Consider the following 14,478-nt stretch of genomic DNA (forward strand, 5'->3'; position numbering starts at 1 on the left):
ACATAATGACATTAACCTACAGACTACCGAATTACACGTTTTTTTATACGCTTTGTACAGTAACCATTGGGTTAAAATGATGCGCCACGCTATACCCCGTGGGGGCTATGTTGTATTCACCCAAAGTACAACTGCATATCGCTGAACATTCAGAGACATATCCAATGTGAGTGTATGTATTCCAATGCTTATATAGTTGCCCTATGTGACAATGACACAGTGTAGCATTTTGAACATTGCACACACAGAATAATAATTACTTGTATGCACTTTTGGGTAGCCAAGGTACAGACCCCCCCCCAAAAAAAAAAAAAAAAATATATATAAATAAATGAAAAATAAAATTAAATTAAAATTAAATTAAATAAAACAAACAAATAAATAAATAAATGAATAATTGATTAATTAAAACTTAAAAAAATAAAACAAAATTAATAAATAATTATAAGAATAAAAATACAAATACAAATGAATTCAACAAAATGGCAGATTTTCATTTGGTATCAAATGGTATCAGGTTATTAAATAACAAAATGAATATTCCACATTTCATGAATAAACTTGACATCAAGTAATAATGACTCTTGACGACTTGCCATGGGCTTTGCTTTATTAAAGCAATGTGTAATACTAGCATTCATAGACATTTTACAGGTACATACGTTTTCAATCTGAGATTTAAAATAAATAGTAAATAATCATCCAAGTGGTATCAGTTTTTGAAGATTAAATTGTGCAAAGCATGTGATATTTGTTTCTTTTTAGTCAAATCTTGCTGAATTCAAATAAAAATTCACCTGTGAATTATGTATACCAAATTCACAATATGCAACCTTGCAATACACAACACTGTATGAAAAACAATTTTTAGTATAAAATATGCAGATTTTTCACTATAGTATACCAAAATAATGAGTTTCCGGCATGGAAGGAAGAAAAAAAAAGATACTGGAAAAGAAAAACAAAGGAAGAACAATTTCGATATCATAAAGAACAAAAAAAAAGCGAACAAATTTTCCATACAAATGCTACATAGTATAACAAGTACAGAACCACAATAACAAAAAGAACAGTGTCATTCATATTAAAAAAGTGTAAAATTCAAACACTCTTTTCTTCAAAATTGTAATGTAGACAAGATATTCCTGAGAATTTGTTTCTGTATATCACAATCATTGTCCATGTGCATTGCAAGTATTCATAGCAATGAGAAATTTATATAGTGCTTTTTTGCCTGAGGATACAAAGCCCTTGCTATTATTACCCCGGCTTCAGCTCGAGCTACCATCATCGGCGCTCAGTGCATGCAAGGAATTAATCCTGCCGGGTACCCATTCACCTCACCTGGGTCGAGTGCAGCAGTGTGGATAAATTTCTTGCTGAAGGAAAAAACAGGTCATGGCTAGGATTCGAACCCACGACCCTCTGTTTGAAAGGCGAGCATCAGAACCACTAGACCATGACATTGCCTGTTAGTGCAATACCATCTAATACTGATCATGATTAATAATTAAACAGTTGATCAACCACTTTCAGATTGTTATGAATTGGAGGATTATGTAACGTATTGTATTCTATGACTAAACAAAAATCATATACATTCACTAGGGAGTTAAAACCTCAAAACTGAAGAAAAAAAATTGGAGAACAGCTGAAAAAAAAAAATTGATTTTCGAGTTATGAATGTCGCCTCCTAGCTCAAAAAAAAAAAAAAAAAATGGACAGCTTAAAAAATAAACCCAATCTTCCAAGTTTGATCTGAGAGTTATAAATGTCATAATTCTAAATGACTTCTGACCTTCTTTTTCTTTTGCCTAGAAAGAATTCTCTACAGAAATTAGGAACTGTTTTCAGACGGTTTGTGGTTGCCATTGCCATATTTCTAAAATACTTCTTTTTTTTCAGCTGTGAAGGTTTTAAATTCTAATACCCAGCAGCAATCATACTCTCTATCTGCAAAATGTATTTCGACGATACGTATTCTTCTTTCTGTAAAATGTCTTTTGGTTACACATGTTTTTTCATTTGGCACAAATATTTAAGGCGTAGCTCAATACACAAATAAATACATAAGAGATTTCTATACAGCTACACATGGTTGAATGATTTTGAACAGGGTTTAATTAATGTAGCAGATGGGACAAGGGTTAAGGAGGGGGATCTCATATCAAGGAAGATTGGGAATTTCATTCTGGAGTTTCTACGCCAATTGCAAATAAATATAAACAGCTTTGAATTGTTTTCAATGTAGTGAAAAACTATTAGCTCCTGCAAAATGACAGCATTCATTCCAATTCAAATTGAGATTTCAGTTGGATTTATAAATCAATAAAATACCCACAAAAGTAACTTTTTATCAATTTCATCTGTATTGAAATGTCAAGTCTCCATCAAACAAGTGGACAGAGTAACTGAATATCTTCCTCATTACCCGGAAATTTCATAAATCAAATTTAAGGATTGGGTGCCAAAAACTTGGCAAGAAACACGTGCAAAAAGGAAAGAAAAATTACTTAAATGTGCACACATATCCACTCCACAGGATAACAATTAATTTCTACTATGGAATGCACGATAAATCCATTAGATTAACAAATAATCTCCACGTATTAGTTCAGCTGTCAGGACTACTTCCCATTCATGTTCCAAAGTATCGCAAATATACATCTGAATATTCAACTTCTGAGTATCAAAATTGTAAAATATATTCATCAATAAAGCTGTTGCTGCTTGCAAATATATAACATCTCCTCAATAAAATATACTTGATAATGAAGAAATACATGGTGCAAACAAAATCTGATACAATGTACTTCTTAGCTGTAGGTAGCATTGTGTTCAAGATTATACTTTAAACATTTTTCTTTAATTTTCACAAAAGAAAAGGAATAAAAAACATTGATACAGAAAAACAGTAAAGAATTCTATTAGATATTTATACTCTGTCTTTTTTTTTTTCAACCACCCATAACCTGAGAAAAGAATGACTAAATAACACTTGAAATAGATATTTTATATCAGTTTTTATTTTTGAATTTTGATGTAACTTTTTAACCTTTTCAGGACCTTGATGTAAAAAAGTGTTTTATACTGATCTTGTGTTTTCCTGAATAAATATATTTCAATAAATATGTATGCTTGCAGTGACATACAGTAAGAATAGCTTTACTTGTGAAAAACAGTTTTTCTTCTTCAAAATCTAATTTCATTTGTGCTTAAAACTACCCTGACATACTCATTTCTTTAATTTCATTCTGCATACATGTATGAAGTTCTTGCCATTTGATTGGTCAACTTTTTTTTGCTATATTGCTGGCATTACACATTAAGCAGAAATACTGACCTTGACACTTTCAATGAAAAATTCTTAAATAAGTGAATGCCTTAGAGATACAAATACACTTTATGCTCTTTGAAGGGAATAAATCTATTCATTAAGGAATCAACAATTAGGTTGTGCTGACTGATTAACTGGTGAATAATACTATGCAGTACTTGTATCAACCCTTTCATGGATTTTCTAAATTGTCCTAGCCTCAAATATATTCATTTCTCAAGATGATTTTCAAGGCAATATACTAGACCTCTATCCAATTCAAAGCACTCAGGATATTTGTGCTACATGCATTCCATAATGAATTCAAGAGGAATCCTTTATTGAAATTTTACAGTGCTTTTTCATTTTTACTTTAAACTTCAGGAGTTGATAATTCCCTTAAATTTCCTCTTCATTATATTGCCATTGTTGCGTATGAAGACAAATTCCAATTAAATAGTGAAAGTATCAATTCGTTGTGACGCGAAATCACTTCCGAACAGTGAAAATAACTGCACGCTTTAATAAACGACGGCTTTATGCAGTATTATCATAAAAAACATACATCTACATTTAACTATATTAGGATTTTGTGTGTGCTCTGTTTATAATAAGCCAGGGCTAACTTCTATGAATGATGTCATATCATATACATTATTTATACTTTTATTATTCACAAGTATGCCTTACTTGTTATATCCACCACACCATTCTTGTGCTCAAGGCCTTTCTTTGGAGGTCAAAGTATGAATCACTCCCAAAAGTTTATCGACCTCATAAAAAATTCGGTTAAATCAGGGGACCTGGCACGTGCAAACTGTTCAAATGGAATAAATAATTGCAGCGTACAGCAAGTTATTAGGAAGTTATTGCATCATATATGATCCTGCCTTACCCTTTACACACTCTTGAATGCCAGCATAACAAACAATGCAATCAGCATGACAAAGCACACTTTGGTCATCTTGAAACGAAACCAGGGGTGCTACATGTAGCTATTCATAAAAAAAAAAAAATTTGCTCTCAGCCAATCAGATGCCAGGATTTCAGTAGCTTATAATAATAGTCGGTGAACAATATGGACTATTTTTTTTCATGACATTCTCCCCTGGTGCTCTAATTTACAATTAATCCACGGTTCAGTTGACAAGTGCATTTGCAGGTGATTCAAGTATGTTTTTCATATGATTTTGAAGTGCATGGACGATGTGTTCTGTCTCTTTCAGGGCCACCGCCCAACAGAGAAGGCCCGTAACACCAAGCTTAGCGATTGACCATGGAGCTGAATTCTACGATCGATCATACACAATAATCAATGCAATCAATCGTATACACCAGCCCAATGATCAATCGCTAAGCTTTATGTAAGCAGTCCGTGATGTCAGCCTCTTCTCAAGATGTAAACAATTCACAATAAAGCAATGAGGAACTACCTCAGCCCTACAGTTTCACTTTCTTCTGGGTATCCGCAAAACAATCTTTGCACACAATACCATGAGGGAGCATTTGAAATAAACACAAGGGCCCGTATTCTGAAGTCAGGTTTAACTTAGACCACGGTCTAACTCTGTGCTGAAATTATGGGGAGCCAAAAAATCAAAAATTCTGTTTATATTGTATATCTCTGATGTTTACTATTTTGTTTCCTGTTTCTTTCATAATGAAGAAAAATACTTCAGAATACTTCTCAGTCAGTTATCATTCCCAGACAATTATGGACAATTTATTTTATTTAATAAATTGGATGTGTACTGTTAGGGATTTGTGCCCTATTGGCTCTCCATAGTTTAAGCACAACTTTAAACCAGGGTTTAATTTAAACTTGAGTTCAGAATACGGGCCTATTTGTAACAAGCTACTGAAATCCTTGCATCTGATTGGTTCAGAGCAATATTGTCAGTAAACCCCTCCCTGTTTTGTTCTTGTTTTAGCTCCTACGAAAGGCAGCCTTACAGCAGAGCTACCAACCTGAACAACATTCCAGTATTTTAAAAGCGGAAAATCTGTATTTTGGTGAGGAAATCATTATTTTCAAAGAAATGCCATAGGACTACACATAAAACTGAAACTTAAGAAATCAGTATTTTGCATGAAACCATTAGTATTCTTCTCATTTTTCAGTACAAATTACTGAAATCAGGACTACTTTTGCAGCTCTGTTACAGTGTTGGTTTTATGACACATTTTGGCCTGCGCACAGGAGTAGCCTCTTTACCTGCCATTGCATATTAAAAATCGACCGACTGCCGCAGGATTTCAGCCACTGCCTGATGCATTCATTCTATTGCAAAAACGCAAGTCTGAAAAGGTAATGAGACTCCCTTCAAAATATCATCCTCTGCACTGTACTGTCGCCATGCCACAATCCTAATCTGTATGCATAATCGCAATTTGTTCGCATAACTTGATGAAAAGACCTAGAGAGTCCCACTCATTCAAAGTCATGCATTGTCCTCAATACAACAGCCTATAGTCCCACCTACTCATCTTAATGTTAAACTTTTTAAAGATTTTTTTTCCAAAATAAATTGATGTGATCTTTCCACACCACAGTACCCTTCACCATGCATTCCAATTTTTTCCATGGACATATAAACACATAACTTGATGAAAACGCCTAGGACGTCCCATTCCTTCACTTTCAGGCATTGTCCTCAATATATCAGCCGAGTCTGACCTATTCATCTTGATGATATACTTTGCTTCGATCCTCTTTTCAAAATAAGTCTACTTTTCCTACACTGCCTTAGCTCCACGTAACAGCACCAGTCACCATGCATTCCTTTTTCTCACAACCTATCAAAATAACTTAGTGAAAACACCTAGGCAGTCCCACTCATTTACTTTCATGCATTGCCCTCAATACACCAGCCTAGTCCCACCTATTCATCTTGATGTTAAACTTTGCATGAAGTCTTCAAGGTTGTATTCCGTCTCATACTGGCTCTCATCCCACAGATCGCCAAGGTTTGCTAGGACCGAGTTCATTGTATTAGGACCTTGCTTGGCCTTGCTTCCATTCCCCTCGAAGGTCGCCTCACCGGGTCCAATAGGGCCACTCTATAATAAAAAAATAAATAAACAATACAAAAAAATTATGTCTTAAAGGCTTATTCGTAAGATATCAAAGAACAGGTTTGAAACAGATATTCTCGTACAGTTTCATAACAGTACAAGAATATATACCGGCCTCCCGTTTCTTCCATCTCTCCCCTTCAGCAAATCCTGAACTCTGCCGCAAGAATGGTAACCCTAACTAAGAATAACAAACAGATCTGCCCTATTCTATGATCTCTCAACTGGCTTCCAGTACACTCGCGCATAAATAATAATAATAGTCAGTTCTTGTATAGTGCATAACACATGAATAACGTCTCTATGCGCTTTCAAAGGACTTGGATATTATTACCCCGGCTGTAGCTTAAGCAGCCTTTCCAGCGCTCGGCATTTCAAGGAATAAATTCTTGCCAGGTACCCATTCACCTCACCTGGGTTGAGTGCAGCACAATGTGGATAAATTTCTTGCTGAAGGAAACTACGCCATGGCTGGGATTCGAACCCATGACCCTCTGTTTCAAAGTCCGGAGACTAATCCACTGGGCAACAACGCTCCACAACGCTAAATTTCAAGATTCTTCTTGTGGCATACAAAATTATTCATCAAATGGCACCCAAGTATCGACAAGACCTAATCTTCCTTTGTTCCTCCTCTTCAGTCACTCAGTCCCCTCCATTCATCTTTTTTTCTCTCTCTTACATGTATTTAAACCATGGCCCTTGCACGAAGACCCAATGGCCCGTATTCTGAAGTCGGGTTTAACTTGTGCTGTGCTCTTTCCTGATTCATCGATAGTGAAGACAATCATTTTTTTATACTTCCTAGACAATTATGAATGATTTGAGAGCCAAATGAGCTGAATTATGATATCTCTACTGTTAGTGATTTACGTAAAAATGGCTATCCATACTTAAACCACAACTTTAAACCTGAGTTTAAGTTAAACCCGACTTCAGAATACGGGCTATCTGGAACAAGCTCCAAACCAATATCCCTAATGCTCCCTCCGCTGAAATGTTTAAATCCTCACTTGAAAACTCATCTTTTTTCAATACTAGCATTGAAAATGGATTCATTATTGACATTAGTTAGCCCACCTGTGCGCTTAAAACACCTGTATAAAGCGCGATACAATATAATATAATTATTACTGTTTCATAAGAAAATGAAATACAGTATTAGCCCATTAACAACTGTATACTTGTACCAATTATCAGACATTATTGAAATATCAATGACTAGATATACATTTGTAACAATACATGGGAAAATTATAGACAGTATTGATTTCTAAAATCTTGTCTTTTGACTACCGGTATACAAGTCATACATGAGATCAAGGCCAAGTTTAAGATGACAAATGTCTTGACTTTTCTCACAGTCCCATTTGAAACCATTTTAATCGATTAATTATGTATTCTCAAGTGTATAAATGGCCAATAAAAAAAACTGTTAAGCTGATTGGGGTGGGCATCACGAAAAAAATACAGACTATTATTCATACTTCATAAGTTTCACTTTAGAAACAACCACAAAAGCCAGCTTTGAATGGTATGATATAATTAATTAAACTTCAGCATAATCACTTTCGGGGGGGGGGGGGGGGGGTCAGTGGCATCAGGAAACGAACAGTCTGTACATATTAGGTAATGGTATTTATTCATACTTTATCTATCTATAAGTTTCAATTTACAAATAACCACAAAAGCCAGCTTTAAAGGACAAGTCCATCTTAACAAAAAGTTGATTTGAATAAAAAGAGAAAAATCCAACAAGCATAACACTAAAAATTTCAAAAAAATTGGATGTAAAATAAGAAAGTTATGTCATTTTAAAGTTCGCTTAATTTCACAAAACAGTTACATGCACATCCTGGTCTGTATGCAAATGAGGAGACTGATGACATCATCCACTTACTATTTCTTTTGTATTTTATTAAATGATGTATGAAATATTCTAATTTTTTCCTCATTGTCAAGTGAAACAATGATAAATTCCTGCCTGAAAACATGGAATTAGCATTCTTTAATACTACATGTATATGGTTCAGTCAAGTTGGTCCTTATTGTCAAATCTGTAAAAATGAAATGTTGTATAATTCAAACAATAAAAAACAAAAGAAATAGTGAGTGAGTGACATCATTAACTGTCTCATTTGCATGTTACTGAGTTGTGCATATCACTGTTTTGTGAAAAATAAGCGAAAATTTTTAAAATGTCATAACTTTCTTATTTTACATCCGATTTTGATGAAATCTTCAGCGTTGATTTTTCTCTATTTATTCAAATCAACATATTTCTGGGGTGGACTTGACCTTTACAGGTATGTTAAAAGGAAACCAAAACCCAAGAAGACAAGTAAACCTATTGGAAAGTGTAAATTATCAACATTGGTTATGAAATAAACAAGTTATGGACATTTAAAAAGTCTTGTACTTTCTATGGGGATCCTCAAATTGGCAAATATGCTTCAAGATGGCTGATAATGTGGACAACTCTCTATTTGTTTTGTATACAATTTTTCAGATTTTCCCCCATTATCTTTCAAATTGCGTCTTGCAGGAGCTGAGCATAACATCTGTCATGTGAAAACATAATTCACATCACATATGTCAAGGCCAGGAGGAGATAATGTGAAATATGCAAAATAAAGGGGAAAATTTGTGCACAAACCAGATGGAGAGTTGTCCACAAAATCAGTCATTTTGTAGCACATTTGCCAATTTGAGGGTCTCTATAGAAAGTGTTGCAAACTTGCAAGCATTTTCAAACTTTCGTAACTCATTTTACAAACGATTTAGATGAAACACGATATACATTGCTCCTCTCATTTTATTCTTTTCCTCCTTGTATTGTGGTTTCCTTTAAATAACTGAAGCATAATCACTTTTTTTTTGGGGGGGGGGCGGGATGATAATGGTGGTGTCACTGAAACAAACAATCAACGAAACATATAAGGTAATGATTTTTATTTTGATAAGTTTCACTTTGCAAACAACCACAAAAGCCAGCTTTTAAAGATATGGTACCGTAATTTAACTTCAGCACTATCACATTTGATTTGATTTGACTTTATTTTAAATATTTCACAAGTACAAACAAAATTATGAAACAATATCAGAAAACTTATGAGAATACAAATCAGACAAGGCATAACAATTAATTCAAATTAAAGAAAATAACGATTTGGAATTGAAGACAATTTAAAAGAGTGAAATATGAGGGAATGTGCATAAAAAAGCAAGGCTTGTTAAGTCTGCAGGATCCAGAAAAAAAAATCGGTCTTAATGAGGAGAGGACAGGTAAGTAAATTGATTAGAACAAAGTAATGCCAAAATGTGACGATTGTGTAAGGAATACAAAAAATAAATAAATAAATAAATAAATAAAAAAGAGTCTGCCACTCTATGACTATTATTTATTACTCATTTGGGAGGGGGAGGGGAGGGGGGTGGGGACATAACAGGAAACAACAAGACTATGCATATTATGTAATGGTTATTATTCATACCTAAAATTATTAAAGTTTCACTTTTGAATCATCCACAAAATCCAGCTTTCAAAGGTAAAGTAATAATTATCAACCATCAACCCAATCACATATTTGCTTTTAAAATCTTTTAAAGGAAATAAAGCAATATCTAAACAGTAGTTTGCAGTATATTCCAGGAAACTTACTTTTGAAATACTCCATAATTGATTTGAGTGGTTGGGAAACTAGAAGCCTTTTATTTTTCTTTTACGTAGTGATAATAATCCGAAAATGCAGAATCCTTATCTCGATAGATGACGCTATCAAATGTCTATAATTGCTGATAATACTTAAGAAACTTACCATATCTAAATTGAATAGATCCAGAAGCTGATCGGTTCCCATAGATTGTAGACTCGAGTTATCCTGAGTAATTACGGTATTTGCAATATTCAGCTTAAACTTCTGAAGACTGAAATGAGAAAAAAGGGAATAATAAACATTATAATATACGTTTAGTCCTGTATGGCAACAATATTCAAAGGAAGCAAAATTCTAATCGATTATGATCTTCATTTTAGAAGAACTGCAACAAGCATCAAATTGTTTAACCACGGTAGACTTTGCATAAGTCAAACTTCAGACCAGGGGCACGGGGGTGTTTCACAAAGATTTAAGTACATGTATGACTTAAGAGTCACACTTAACTGTTGGCGCGTACATGAAATGCAATGCGCAATCTAATTGATCAATACGCAGTAGTACGCGTCCTCTCTGCATGATCTGACCAATGCGGTTGTGCCTTTTATACCGCACGCAACTAGACATTTAAGTTCGACTCTAAGTCATACTTAAATCTTAGTGAAACACCCTCGTTTCATTAACTTGTCATTTGCAATAACAGTTTAAAGCTATGGAAATCATTTGATTTCATTGGCTTATAAACAGTAATTACAGAGATTTTGCATTTGTTATTATAACGAGTCTTTATGAAAAGGGACCCAGAAGATATGCAAAACAGGTGTTGATAACGTTTCCTAAAGTCAAATTTCACCAGAATTCTGTGGTCTTCACAGAGTCACTTAAGAGCAACTTTAAGAATGACTGGTGATCCTTTCGCACTAAATAATCACCATGAACATTTCAATATCATTTACCACAAGAAAGGATCACCAGTCGTTCTTAAAGTCACTCTTAACGTGCGAACAGCTTTATGAAACGGCCCACAGTATGCAATGCACAGTTGAGTATGCTTTAGTAGAAGTTGGGCAATATGATTAACAAATTATCATTATCATTAATAATAAGCAAAATAATATAGATGGTACATATATAGTTTGCAAGAGTCTATATCATTTGCATCTATGGGTGAATAATTCATGATCATTACTGAATGTAATATTAGTGTGTTGCAGTAATCTAGCCTACAGTAAAAGTCAACAGAAGTCATATACACATTCAGCTACAGATACATGTCAGAGACTGAATTGGGTATTATAGATGTATAGAAGCCAATACAAATAATTTATTAAAATATTGCTGGGTATGTAGAACTGCACATTCTCAATATTTAATTGAGCTCTGATTAGTTCTGCCACAAATATACTTCATCACATGAGCACCAACTGACCACTCATTTATTTAGAATAATTATTTTTAGGATATGCTCTGATACTGCATGGGCAATTGATGCAGACCAAAATATGCCATTTTAATGCATCGCTAGAACACTCTTTATAGATGATAATCATGAATATTCATGGTATATCCGAGACAATCAATTTAAAATTTGTTTATATTGACTGGAACTATATTTCGAAATTAGCTTACCTGTATCCCAAAATTACTTAAGGCAAAATAATCAAAACATAATTTATACTTGTGTCAGTTGTGTGAATGTCATTATCAAGGTCAAATCACTCAGGTAGGCTTCCTGATAAAAGACCATCTTCTTTCCTCGTTGTCATTGTTGCCATGGCATCAAGGTTGCAAGAAAAATGCCTATAAAAAGGAATATCTACTGTATTGTATACCCCTTTCATGAACCCAATAAAACCTATCCTCCAATTAGCCGCCTAATAGTAATGCGGATAATTCAATAAAAATTGCGTTCACAAACTCCGAAAATTATCCGCATTATTTTTACGAGCGCCCGTCCTAAAAAAGGCGGATAATCGTCATGACAACTGGACACGCCCCCTCCGATGCGGTTGTGTTGGAAAAGGGTGACCTTGTGACCGCACCATGGCAATTATCCGCATTATTTGGAAATAAACTCAAAATCTTGTCCCGATGCCGCTATTATGCGGATAATAGCAGCATCAGAATAATGCGGATAACTCTTGTCCTCCTCTGATTTTACGACCAAATTATGCTGCTATTAGCCGCATAATTGGGTTTTATTGGGTTTATGAAAGGGGTAGTAGACAATACTTTGTGTATCTTTGGCACAGCTTGGTTTAAAGATCTCAAGCTCAGTATTTAAGAGGATCCTGGTCACATTTTAAGAAAACTTGTAAAGTTTAAATCAATCCTTGTAATTGGTCTCATTGTAACTTATGATATGAAATACAAGTTTATATCACTTTCAAGTTAATTTCAATTTGAATTAACAGAAAGACATGAAATACAACTAGTCATCAACAAATGAAAATAAAAATACTTTCCATAATTTTGAGGAGAAATAAAAAATTTGAACTATTTGATTATCTCATAGGTACATGTAGCTCATAACTTGTTAGTTTTTTTTTAATTCTTTTGGGTTCCATATTTATATAGATATATGTGAATATGTAATTGTGCTATCGATTATGTAAATATTACGGACTAAATTATATTAATTGTAACAAAAATTATGTGGACATGGCCATTGTGGAAAGCAGTTCTGAAACTGACAATGCTACCCTGTATAAATAAAACTACAAATAAATAAATAAAATAAAATATATATAAATAAATAAATAAATGAATAAATAAATGAAAGAAAGAATGAATGAATGAATGAATAAATAAATAAATAAATAAAGATTCACCTTTGTCTGTTAAAACATATTATTTCTCCTTGCCTATTAATATAGGCCTATGTATTGTATAGTAGATTTAGATACTTTTCACACCACACCTACAACCAATTTGTATTTTTCAGATAGATGATTTAACTTGAACTTTGTCAAGTGCTTTCACATGCGAGTATAAATACCAGACAATAATATTTCCCTCCCCCACAATCTCAAACCCTATGAACTATTTATAACAAATTTCAAATAGAAATGTCAACATCCAGACAGACTTAATGGTATTACATGATGAAAGTACAACAAAATGACAAGCTAAGAAAAAACTTCAATGGAATGATGCACTAAAGAGCATGGATTATGCATTGATATGCCATACTGAAGGAGGAAAAAAAAACCTGTTCGTTTGAAAAAAAAAATAGGAAGAGGGATGGTTGTTTCTATCTTGTCTCGAGAGGAAAAGGCTGAACTTGTTAACGGATCTAAAGAGTTTAACATGAGAGAATGGACACGCCCTAACGACCTCCACTTCAACTTCAAACATGTTTCTCCCATCATTCAATAAGGAAAGACAGTTGGCTTTTTTTTTTGAGGGGGGGGGGATAATCGAGTTTGGTTTACCGATATGAAACTTGCAAATGATTAATTAATAATTACCTTTACAAATTAAAAGTACATAATGCAATGCTTTATTGAACAACTTCAAAATGATATGCAGACTTCCTGCAAAGAATTCATTTATGAAGACTGTTTGCTGGTTGTACAAAGAAAGAAGTGTGCAAATTTTTTTTTGGTATCTGATAGTGATACCTAAGTTTGATTCAGCTTGTAATTTAGTCCTAATTGCAATCCGTTAGGTCAGACAAAGCTTACACCAAAACCAAATCAGCTGCGAATTCATCTGAATACACATATTTGGGTGGTTTCGGGAGTATTCTGTTCACCCTCCGCGAATGCAAGAAAAGTTGGGAGGGATTTGGGAACATTCGAATCCACCGAAAACCATCCGAATTGGTCCGAAATTATTCGGGAGAATTCCATTTTGGTGTAACCCTAGCTAATAAAGGTAAAGGATGTCATGAGAAGGGTACCACCCGTTGGAAATTCTTTCCACACTGGGCGTAGTACGGCAATCCTTGATTTTTGGTTGCCTTGTTTAAGGCCCTGTCACATCGTTCCGTGCAAGCCCTGCGTGTGACTTGCGGGTTAACTATTTTTGCTACCCGCAGGTAGGCCGCATTGACAGTACATGTATCTCGCACGCAACGCACACATGCATGCAAGTCTGATTTGCGAGCAGAAAATATTTGAACATGCTAAAAACATTTTTGTGGGCAAGTTGTGGGCAGTCACCTGCAAAGCTTGAACAGAACGATGTGAAGGGGCCCTATAAAAGATATTTTCATTTAAAAACTTTGCTTGGTTACTGTTGATTTTACATTCTGAAGAGATACAAAAAAAGTAACACAATACCTCTCATTTTGTCAGAAGCAATTTCTTTTTTAAATTCATCCCTTTAATCCTATATCACATGATGGCCAGACTACTTCCCTACTAACTGTACTGTGAGACCCCTTATTATGAAATAATAATCCACTTGAGGATTTGAAGGCAAAAA

General features: G+C 34.2%; 1 long non-coding RNA gene across 1 annotated transcript; it reads right to left on the reverse strand.

Annotated features, from left to right (window-relative positions):
• Nucleotides 1–575: 575 nt before the first annotated feature.
• On the reverse strand, nucleotides 576–10,319 carry LOC135155617 (uncharacterized). Its single transcript, XR_010294747.1, has 2 exons — nucleotides 10,210–10,319; nucleotides 576–6,376 (listed from the first exon to the last, which is right to left on the reverse strand). It is a non-coding gene; the product is annotated as an uncharacterized LOC135155617 (long non-coding RNA).
• Nucleotides 10,320–14,478: the final 4,159 nt, after the last annotated feature.

Source organism: Lytechinus pictus, chromosome 10 (genome assembly GCF_037042905.1).
Source record: "Lytechinus pictus isolate F3 Inbred chromosome 10, Lp3.0, whole genome shotgun sequence".
Classification (NCBI taxonomy): domain Eukaryota; kingdom Metazoa; phylum Echinodermata; class Echinoidea; order Temnopleuroida; family Toxopneustidae; genus Lytechinus; species Lytechinus pictus.